Consider the following 10427-nt stretch of genomic DNA (forward strand, 5'->3'; position numbering starts at 1 on the left):
AAACAAGTTATTATACAAGCTGCCGTCGTATTAGTGTCTCAGAGGATTCTGATGAACCAAAGAAGATGATGGCATTTATAATGCATTTAAAACACTCATTTAAAAGATATTATTTTTATCATTTCATGAGATAAAATACATTGATATCGAATCATCTGGACGTTATTCTAGCAAATAGTCAACGAGCATGTATGAAGTGCCTCCTTGGTCATCAGCATTGGAAATGGAAACAATAGATTTGACACTGCCCTTGCCCTCAAAGCAATAGCTAGTTTGGGAAGGCCAATAAACACCACATAACATGAAAAAATTAAGAAAGTACTAAATTTTGAAGTACAGATTTACTTTCCTGGTTTTGTGTTTCTCTACTAAGCCTTGAGTAGTTAGTAGAAATTGAGGCACTTTGAAGGTAGTTTGAATAAGGCAGGTCAACAATTGCCAAAAGTAGCAGGAGCATCTATGCTGGAGAAGCCCCTGCCTATGTGTACCATTGACAAGCAGCTACTCTACATGTGCTTTGTTATTATATGTGAACTGTAGGCAGCTGAAATGAACCTGATAACCTCATACCCCGTTTTTCTTGTGTTCTCCATCCCCTTCATCCCTAAAGCAAATCCACTGTCAAATTGTTGATTGTATCTTCTTACAGGTCTTGAATTCCCCCACTTCTCTCCATCTGCAAAGTCCACCTAGTTCAGGCCACCATCATTTTACAGATAAAGCCTCTTAGTTGGTCCCCTTTGTTCTAGTGTGGGTCTCCTCCAACTCATGTTCCCACTAAATTTCTTCCTTTTCTTCACTTGTAAGTCCCTTTGTGATTTAGCCCCTTGGGCAGTGATCAGCATTGCAAATCTCATCTCTCCTACTCTGTCTCTACCCTAGCACAATAGCCACTAACCGTCATTCAGCTCTCATTTCTTAAAATTTTCATGCCAGCTATTTTTTTGAGAGAGAGAGAGGGGGGAAAGGAAGGAGAATGAAAGGCAGAGAAATAGCAGTGTGAGAGGGAAACATCGAATGGTTGCCTCTTGTGTACACTTTGATCGAGCACTGAATCCACAACCTAGGTATGTGGACTGACCTGGAATTGAACCAGTGACCTTTCATTGTCAGGACAATGCCCAACCAATGGAGTGACACCAGTCAGAGCAGTGCCAGCTATTCTTAAATAGCTTGTAGTTTCCTGTTGAGACTTTTGCTACTGAGTGAAAGTGTAGAACAGATACCAGCATCATCAGTATTCCCTAGGAACTTTGTTAGAAATGTTCCACTCCAGAGCTACTATATTAGAATCTGCACTTTACAAGATTCCTAGATGATTTTTATGAACATGAAAGTTTGAGAAAGCACTGTTTCAAAGAACCTGGGTTTTCTTTCTGCCTGGTAGATACTCACCTCACTCACAATACCTTTGTCCCTTGACTTGCTAATTCTTATCATACTTCAGATCTCAGGTAAGATGTCACTGCCTCTGGGAAGCCTTCCCTGATTCCTCCCTACAAAACTATGGGCTCCACCTTACATAGGCTCCACAGCACCATCTAATAATAATAATAGTTCATACTTTTGAGTATTTGTTCTAGACATCTGGGGACAATGATATGACTAGTGGGCCTGTGTTCAGATGCTACATTCTAATATCCACATCCTTGTGCCTGGTTCCCATGTCTCAATCACTGAGCCACTTCATTTTTTGAGGCACAAATCAGAATAGGAACCTAGCACTTTAGAAGAAAGTGGCAAACTGGAAAGAAGAGGGACTGTTGCTCTTGTACATAAAATAAGTCAGCCCAAGTATAATTGCTTAAAACAACATCCAACAGTTGGTACCTAGAGCTGGAATAGTGGGAGGAGGAGAAGCTGAAGCAGCTAGAGGCTGCTCAGCTACCTCTCTCTGCAGTTTCAGGGTCTCTCCCCATGGCCTCCTTGGGAGTTAATTTGGTATTCCTACTAGTGCTCCGGCCTCAGGGCAGTTGGGCTGTGCACGTAGCAGCTGCAGTTGTCAAGAGTGAGTATTCCCAAGAGCAAAGCAGAAACTGCATTAACTTTTATGACCTACACTTGGATGACACATATGTCACTTCCACTGCACTTTATTGATCTTAAACAGTTACAAAACCCCACTCAGTTTCCAGGAGGACAGAGATCCCATCTCTCCATAGGAGCAGTGCCCAAGAGTGTATGCTGCAGGGGTGAAGTTGATAGTGGGAAACATATACGCATTTTTCCCCCGTACACAGTGGCAGCTGGAAAGAGGAATAAAGAGAATATTTCGAAAGTCAGCACACTCTTCTTGGCAACGTGCTTTTCTGCTCATAGCCATAATAAAGTGATCTAAGAATATGCAATTACATTTAATTAGATATAATTAAAATAAAGAGACACATCTAAAAAAGGCATAATTAAGAAGTAGAAAAATTTACTTAGGTGGGAATGTCAACAATGCTAATTCAGTGATTACTGTTGGAGTTTATTTTATTGTCACTGAACCTAAATCAGGTTCGCTGTCCAATAAAGTCAGAAAGCAACCTCAGTTTGCTCTCAACTCTTTTAGTCTCACCTCCTGAGCTCTTCATTTCTTCTTTCCCCACATTATTTAGGGGAAGCTTTATATATAATTTCAATGTGACGTATAGTTTTGTTTTCAATCCTTGAATTTGTTTAATAGACTATGACACCTGTTCCAATTTCCCCTCCTAGGCCTTCCCTTACGTTTCTTTCTTTGGCTTTCCCCCACTGTCCTTTCCTTTCCCATCCTGTTTTGCCTTTCTCTTCTCCCATCTTTTTTTCTCAGAGATGACCACCTCAAGGGGACAGATCTACAAGTATCACCCCACAAAATTAGGAAATAGGGAGGAGCAGCCAGGGGCTTGCACAAAGTCAGGGAAGTGAGGAATTACAAACTCTTGGCCAGTGTAAATGCCAGTAGGCCAGCTGTGTCTGTGAGCTGGCAATTATTGAAATTCGGATTCTATCCTCCCACAGACTGGGAGACAAGGATCCAATCCTTACTGAGGGTCGCATTTCAAGGAATGGCTTCCAGGTCCTTAAGAAAGACATTCCTGAGTTGTAGCAGGTGTACAAATATCTTAAAGGACAGAGGAAGGATTCATAATTCACACTAGACCCCCCCCATCCCTTATCTATGAGGCATACATTCCAAGGCCCCTCAGTGGATGTCTAAAACCACAGATAAGATAGAGACCTATATATGCTATTTTTTTCCTATACATTCAGACCTATGATTAAGTTTAATTTATAAATAGGCATAGGTGGAGGTTAACAATAATTAATAATACAATAGAACAGTTATAACAATATTCTATAATGAAAGTTACGCAAATGTGGTCTCTCTCTCAGAATATCTTCCTGTACTTCACTCACCACTCCCCTTTGTGTGAGTATGTGAGATGATACAATGCGCCACGATGAGGTGAGGTACTCAGAATGGTGCACAGTTTCACACTTATGAATTGTTTCAGCTGGAATGCTTCACTTAATATTTTTGGACAGTGGTTGACCGTAAGTAACTGGAATCTCAGAAAGCAAAGCTGCAAATAAGGGGGAAACTACCGTAAGTCATTTGTAGTTAAGTTCTCTATAAAAACAGGTAGAAGGCCTATCGTCAGATGTTGACTGGAACAAGCAGCAAACTCTTCGGTAGCCTTGAGTTTGTTTGTTTGTTTGTTTGTTGCAGACAGGTGCTTTAAAGCGGCTAGGGTCATGCAGTTTTTATAGGCCAAGGTTAAGAGACCTATGGGGTAAGAAGGCTCAGAGAGCCTGACTAGAGTCTGGTCAAAGAGAGAATCTTTCATAAAAATTATGTCAAGGAAACAGAATTTTTAATTGGCCTCATCTATCGTATCATTGAATTTTAACCTGAAAACTGAATGTGGCCACATATTTACTTGGTTCACACTTGATATTCCTTTCTTCATTCCCTTCTCTCTCTCCTTTACTTTATTCCAGATCATATTAGGTTAGGACAAAAGATCTAAATCCTATTTCTCTTGGGGCTTCTTCCCCTCTCAGAGCTCCTAATGGCACTAGGTAGGCACATAGAAGGCACTCAACAAATGTCTGTTAGTTAAATGAAGGAACAGTAAAAGAAGGGTAACCATGTGTGTCTTTAATGCTAACAAGCCAGAAAGTAAAGTTGGTGGAGCAATGTGAGAGAAGTTCTATACACTGCTGATTGGAAAAGGGTTATTTAAGACTAAAAATTTATTTGTGGGTTCCCCACCTTAATATATTTATTTGCCTTTGTTGATTAAAGCACCAAAGACCATTCATTCTTAGTTAGAGATTTTAAAAAGTGTCATGACCTATTCTGGCCATTGGTAGGTTGATTGGTTGTCCTTGGAGTAAGAGCAACATTGTCTCCCATATGTGTATTTAATCTTAGAGGGGATCTTAATGTCCTTAAGCTAACACCATGCTGCCAAGGAGGCCTCTGCAGATCATATTAACATGTGCTACTGTTATATAGTCTTGAGATGGTTACTTCTACTCTCACTTTCTACTCTTGTTTCACCTGCAAGATGAGGATAGCCACACCCACCTAACAAAGTTATGGTAAGCATCAAGCAATGAGTATGAAATAAAGCTGTAAACTGTAAAGTGCTGTGGAAATATAAGGTCAGTGTGATGTTTAGGTTTCTATTATAACTGAGATATTGGAACGATGGCACTTTCAACCCATGTGACATCTTCTATGTTAGTATAATCATGCAGAAAAAGGGCAGTTAAGGCACATAAGAGAAGGTGGCAGGTTATTATCATGCAGAGAAAATGGGGGTGGGGGAGACTTAATGAAGCCAAGCTCGGATGGATCTGTGCTTAGTCACTATCTTCTGTTTTGATTTGGGGGGGGGGGGCGGGGGGGACGGCAGGAAGCTCAAACAGAACTGAAGGCAGGTGTGGGCTGAATTGTGTCCTCCCAAAATTCATATGTTGAAGTTCTAACTTACAGTATACATCAGAATGGAACTGTTTTTTGAAGATGGGGCTTTAAAAAGGCAATTAAAATTAAGTGAGGTCATTAGGGTGGATCCTAATCCAGTGACTAATGCCTTTATACGGAGAAGACATTAGGACACAGATGCACAGAAAGGAAAGGCCCTAGAAAGACACAGGGAGAAGACGGCCATCTATGAGCCAAGGAGAGAGAGGCCTCAGGAGAAACCAACCTGTGGACACCTTGATGTTGGACTTCCAGCCTCCAGATCCATGAGAAAATAAATTTCTATTGTTTAAGCCTTTTAGTATGTGGTAGTTTCTTATGGCAGCCCAAGCAAATTTATATATATCTATATATCTATATCTATATGTGGATATAGATATAGATATACACATATAGACATTTATACATCTGTATATAGGTATTTATACATGGATTTAGATATATATCTATATATTTAGATTTATATATAATTTATGTATATTTATATCTGTATCGAAAGAGAGTCTGTCCAGAAAAAGTCCAGCCATTGTTAATATAACGAGAATAGTTTGCATGACATTGATATAACCTGGCAGGCAAGGAGAGTAGACTGGAATGCTCATGTGTGAACAATAACAACTTCATTGTAGTAGTTAGTGGGGGCTATAGACACCGATGAATGAGCATATGTACCATGTGGCTGTTGCATTCAAAATGACTGAGTGAGAGGAATGAATCTGTCAAATTTTGTGTTAAGCTTTAACATTCCTCCATGACTCAGGAGGCCACAGCTGTGGGCAACTGGTGATTGGCAGCTTCATCATGACCATGCTCCCACTTGTGGATCATGTCTCAGGCAGAGTTTTTGGTGAAATCTCAAATCATCCAGGTGACTCAGCCCTCCTACAGCCAAGATTTGGCTCCCTACAACTTCTGGCTTTTCCCAAAACTAAAATCACCTTTGACAGGGATGAGATTTCAGACCATCAATGAGATTCAGGAAAATACAACGGGGCAGTTGATGACGCCTGGGAGAACTGTGTGGAGTCCCAAGGTGCCTATTTTGAAGGAGACTGAGGCATCATTGTCCTGTGTACAATGTATCTTGGATCTTGTATCTTCCTCAGTAAATGTCTTTATCGTTCATAGTGCATGGCTGAATACTTTCTGGACAGACTATGCACACATGCACACACCTACCAAGGATTTTGAAATAATTAACAAGAATAGCCCAGACAACTCTGATCTTCTTCACTTTTTCATTGAGGTAAGAACAAAACACTGTTCTTATCCCTGTCTTGCATTTGGGTCACAGCTCCTCAGCTTGTCCTCACAACTTCCTCACAGCTTCCCAGCGAGGACCATTATCCGAGACACAGGTGTTTGCGTCTGTCCACTGTGGGAGAAGAGAATCAATGAAGTAACCTGGGAATGCGGAGGCTGGGTCCTCGAGTCCACGCCACTTTTCCAGAAGTCATCCCCTGGGGAGAGCAGTTGCCCCACCCTGTATGTTAGATAAGGTCTACTTCTGTGTCTTTACAGTCACTGCATTATCACAGTTAATGTTGAATCTACTATTTAAGCAGGTGTTGGAGACAGTTGCTGCTGAAGAATGTGTCCGAACTGATAGGAACTTATGCTGGAAGGAAAATGCACAAAGCTGAATCCACAGGGCAGGAACTGTAGCACAATTGGGAGTTCTCTGAATTAACTTCCAGATAATGCGATCATTAATGATAAGTAAGAAAATGTAGCAAATTGAAGCTTACATTTGTACTATTAAAAGGCAATCATACCCACAGAAATCGTTTACAACTTTGAACAACAAAAGCTTATTCTGTGCAGTATTTTGTCACTGGCATTATTCAGAGTTGCTGGAATGGCATTATTCAGAATTGCTAGAACATGGCGATCTAAAAAAAACAACAGACTTTTAAGCAATTGTATTCTTGTGTTTACATTCTGTACACACATGGCATCCCTTACCACCTGCACCAGGGGAAGACTGTTTCCATGGCTCTGTCCTTCATCTGCTGCTGGTTTCAAGCAGTGGCCCCAACACCTCAAGGTTATACATCTATCTTCATTAAACTGCTGGTCTTGAAGTTGAGCATTTTTATTTTAGGTACAAGGCCTCACATTAAACTGCTGGTCTTGAAGTTGAGCATTTTTATTTTAGGTACAAGGCCTCTCGATGGTGAAGGGGCAAGCACATGCAAAGTCTGCTACTTTTCTTTCCTCAGACATCAATGCTTAGGATTTTTAGCACATGGCTTACAAATTGATAATTTGGGGAAAAAATGGAACAGTTAACAGCCTTTTCAAGTTCCAGGACAGTGTTTGGTATCCTCTGGGGAAAAGTTTGAAAATAAAAGATCAGATACTGTAGAAATTCATGATAACTTACACTGTTTTTCAAGTGCCATGCATTGGGCTAAGCCTTATATGCATTAGTTCATTCTTACATGTCCATAAATTAGGCATCTGATTCCAGTTTTACCAATTATAGAACTAACTCCAAGAGGCCAGGTAAATTAACCATGGCCACACAGCTACAGAGTGGTAGAGCTGGGATTTGAACCTAGTTTTATCTCATTCCAGAGCCCAAGCTCTAAACCACCAAGGAGACACTACCAGATCCATATCTCAGAACCTGGTGGCTTGAGGAGTGCTGACCCCAGACTGTGCTTCTGGAACTATAGTTACTCGCACAATTGTTCTGGTAAGATCTAAGAGTAGTTTTTCTGATGTTCATTTAGAGGTGGTTATTTGTTCTCAAATGTAAACCACCATGGTTTGGCTTGTCATTATTTTCTTTTTATATTTCTGTTCCTTTTGTTTCTTATTATGTTCTGGCTAGTTCATAGTAATGGCCTTTGGTGACTAGCAATAATAACTCACGGATTTGAAAGAACATTAGCAATATACTTCATCTGTGAAGCCTCAGTAATCCAATCGTAGAACCATAGAATTGAAGTGAGCTAGCTCTGGAAGGACCTTGGGATTTGTCCAGTTTAGTGGTTTCTCAGTGTGGGTATCTTGAAAGCCCACGGAGGAAGTTCTGCTTCTCACAATGACTGCGTGTGCCACTGATGTTTACGAGGAGGCACACTGGGTTTCCTGCCAGCCCAGTCTGGTCGTGCGAGAGAGAATTTACCCAGCTCCCATAAAACGTTACAGTAAACTGCCAGACATTTTGAGATAGAATGTCTGCTTCAACCTGTGATGGAGTTTCAAGATCTGGAAACATTTTGATACCCCCACACCCCATGTTATCACAAGGAATTATTCTGACACTGATTCTTAAGAAGGGTTGGATGATTTGCAAGAATATCAAACTTCCTTATTTTCCCCTATAATATATTACTCATCTTGGCATCTTATCCCAACTTAAGGTATTTTCCTCTTTTTCTTACAATTTACAGATCAATCAGCTCTGTTAATACTTAACACTAAAGTCATCCCTCTGTCTAGCCATTCTTCTGCTTTCTTATTCTTGTCCTTCTAGGAAATGGCTTCTGATCTTCTGACTTTTGTTAAATCTAAGCATATTCATTACAAGTAGTATCAATAAACCATTCCTTTACACCTGGTAGTGTAGTTCTTTTAAAAATATAGTCTCTTTTAAAAGTATAGTGTATTAATAAGAAAGTTGGGGTATAGTAAGGCCAACAGATCAGAAGATGACTGCCATTGAAATAATGGTGTGTTATTCACAATTCCCAAGCAGAGGGGCCACACTGAGCTATGGCAGCCACACGGGGAAGCACCAGGGTTGGTCAGGAGGCAGAGGGAGTGAGGGGGAAATGTGGGCAAGAGCCTTTCTTGTGGTTTCCTTGGGAAGAAACGAGTGAGGCAAGGGAAGCAGGTTTAGGGTGGGCTAGTCCAAAGAATTTCAGTAGATTCTGGGGCATGAGGCTGTCCCTAGTCCTCTAGTACCTAGCCTTGGAGTGATTAGAGCAAGAGGATAGTGTCCCAGAGTGTGAGAGGCAGTTGGGGGTGGTTGGGTTGTGGGCTCTGGACTGGTTGGTTTGAATTTGAAAAGCCTACTTTTGAGCAACTTGCTCACTGTCTCTAGGAATGGGCTTACTGTGGGAGGGGCAGTCCCTTTGGGGTCTGCAAGGCTCCAGATGTCAAATCACCAACATATAGAAAATAAAAGATATGGTTAATACACTGCCCAAGGCTTTATGTATTATTTTGCTATATCCTATTCACTTGAATTTCCTATGTAAACTACAGTTAGAGATCACAGCAGTTTTAAAAAATTTTGTCTGTAGGTAGTTATATCTCTGATCTTCATTTTAGGGTAGCAAAGAGGATGCTACAAATGTTTATTTCAAAATGAGGCATAGGATCAGATGAGATTGGGTGCCACAGATATTTTACAGAGGAGGAGACTGAGGCCTGGGGATGGGGGAGACCACCTCGGGAGTGAGTGCACAGGGGGAAGGCTCACAGGGAATGGGCAGAGGGGCAGCGAGGAGATATGAAGGGATGATCAAAAAAATGGAGGACAGGGTCCTAGAAGCCAGAGACAGGGCACTGATGCCTGGGGTCCACTGTGCCAACAATGGGGGAAGACAGGCATTTACAGGCAACCTTTCGAGGGGAAGGGTTAAGGCAGAGGGCTCAGCAAACGCCTGATGGCTGAGGGGTGAAGTAGCAAGGAGTTTAGGAAAGAAAACTGAGTTTAGCATATTCTTTTTAGTAGTTTAGGGGAAAGGAGAGAAAGGTAAACAGGGCCATGGGCATTTTTATGGTATTTACTTATTTATTTTTTATTTAACCTCTATTATATTTTTCCATTACCTTTTAGTCCCTTTGAACCCCCTTCCCCCAGCATCACCACACTGTTGTCCACGTCCATGTGTCTTTTTCTTTTTTGCCTTATTGCTCCACCCCTTAAACTACCCCCCCACCACTAGCTATCATCTGCTCTCCATCTATAAGTCTGACTCTGTTTGCTTGTTAGTTCATTTTGTTCATTAGATTCCACATATGAGTGAAATCATACGGTATTTCTCTTTCTTTGACTGACTTATTCCACTTAGCATAATGTCCTCAAGGTTCATTTATGTTATAACATGTGTCAGAATGTCCTTCCTTTTTAAGGCTATGGTATTTTATTTCTAACAGTGGCACAGCCCTGATTATAGGCAGAGGGAAAGAAAGAAATCTGAATGATGGGAGGAGTGAGGATCATGGAGGAAGGCACAGCAGTGGAGAGGGAGGGTCTGCTGTGGAGGTGAGCAGTGGAGGTGAGCAGCCCTGGGTTCAAATTCTGGCCTTTCTGCTTCATGATTTGAGCAAGTCATGCCATCTACCCCAATATCAGCTTCCTTGTATGTGAAATATATTTAGCGATGAGCTTTGATAGGAGCGCTGTGCGTGTAAAGATTTCCACACAGGAGAACCCACTCTGCTTTGCCTCGTGTCCTTCACAGTTGGATACTTGGAAGGATTGTCTTATTTAAGGGGCTTT

The 10427-nt window shown here is 41.2% G+C and overlaps 1 long non-coding RNA gene across 1 annotated transcript in view; it reads left to right on the top strand.

The window, feature by feature from the left end:
* Positions 1-7644, top strand: part of LOC128779301 (uncharacterized) — a 53315-nt gene extending 45671 nt beyond the window's left edge. Inside the window, exon 3 of the long non-coding RNA XR_008425200.1 lies at positions 7544-7644. This is a non-coding gene — a long non-coding RNA (uncharacterized lncRNA). The remainder of the gene's footprint in view (positions 1-7543) is intronic.
* The last annotated feature ends 2783 nt before the right edge of the window (positions 7645-10427 follow it).

The sequence above is a fragment of the Desmodus rotundus genome, chromosome 9, assembly GCF_022682495.2.
Source record: "Desmodus rotundus isolate HL8 chromosome 9, HLdesRot8A.1, whole genome shotgun sequence".
Classification (NCBI taxonomy): Eukaryota; Metazoa; Chordata; class Mammalia; order Chiroptera; family Phyllostomidae; genus Desmodus; species Desmodus rotundus.